This window comes from Pteropus medius, unplaced genomic scaffold (assembly GCF_902729225.1).
Source record: "Pteropus medius unplaced genomic scaffold, Ma_sr-lr_union100, whole genome shotgun sequence".
Taxonomy (NCBI): Eukaryota; Metazoa; Chordata; class Mammalia; order Chiroptera; family Pteropodidae; genus Pteropus; species Pteropus medius.
This window is the reverse complement of record NW_024346819.1, coordinates 638,496-639,579: the sequence shown is the minus strand read 5'-3', so window position 1 is coordinate 639,579 and position 1,084 is coordinate 638,496. Positions and strand designations below refer to the sequence as shown.

General features: G+C 61.7%; 1 long non-coding RNA gene across 1 annotated transcript in view; it reads right to left on the bottom strand.

The window, feature by feature from the left end:
• Positions 1 to 1,084, bottom strand: part of LOC120613951 (uncharacterized) — a 5,227-nt gene continuing 4,143 nt past the window's right edge. Inside the window, exon 3 of the long non-coding RNA XR_005655805.1 lies at positions 1 to 531. This is a non-coding gene — a long non-coding RNA (uncharacterized LOC120613951). The remainder of the gene's footprint in view (positions 532 to 1,084) is intronic.

Genomic DNA, 1,084 nt, shown 5'->3' with positions numbered 1-1,084 from the left:
GAGTGTCCCCGGCCGCCCACGGCATCGCCACCGCCCTGTCCCCAAGTGGGGACCCCAGAACAGAATTCAGGGTGTCTGCGAACTCGATGGGAGGAAGCCACATCTTCATTCTCGGTGCCCCTACCCTAAATTTCGTGCCCCCCAACTGTGAATGCTCGGGAAGGACCTCGGGGAGCGTCCGCGTCTTCTCCCACCCGGTCACCTCAGGGGTCACCAGACCTGCCCCTAGATGTGACTAATTTATCAACGGGAAAGCTCATTTATCACTCTGCAACGAATGAGACCTGTTATTATTCTGAAAGTGTGTGTCCGTATAACCGCTTTTCTTCACAATTTGCTGTATCTTATTTTATGCATTTAGAAAGCATTTTCTGAGGCGGGCTCCCCAGGCTTCACCAGGCGGCCAGAGGTGTCCGAGGACCGAAAAGTTTTGAAGACCCCCCCATGCCGGGGAGGCCGTGGGTAGGGAGGAGGGGTTGTTTTAACTCTTCTTGATGCGATACAGCCACAGGCCTGAGAAGCCGACGTGATCTGTGAGTGTATTTTCCCCTTAATTTTGCCCAAACGGCAGCTCCTAACCACCGCAGCCTGAGCCTAAGGTGGTTGTGGCTCTAAGTCATTAAAACATCCTAACTCCCGGGATTCGAGAAGGAGGTGGCACAGGGCTGACGCCCCACGCACGCGCGGAGCCACCAGGAGAGCAGAACCGGAAGCCCGGACCCCGCGTCGGCGCGGCCCTCTGTCCCGGCGGGGACCACGGCCGGAGGCGTCCAGGTCCGCGACCTCGGGCAGCAGGAAGCGGGGCCAGCGGGGGCTTCCGCCCGGCCTGAGAACTCCCAGCGCAGCGCGAACTTCCTCAGAGGCTCACTGACATCCGGTGCCGGGCACGACCCCTGAGACCCACGCCCCGCCCCTCTCTCAGGAACCGGCCCAGGCTCCCCAAGGAGCAAGTGCCGAGAATGGGCCCAAAGTGGAACGCGTGGGGACAACAGGGACGCAGGAAAAACAAGGCGAGCCGGCGGAGGGGCGTGGGCGGCCCCTGCGCAGACTGGGGCACCTGGGCCAGGGGGCCGCCTGCCGGCGA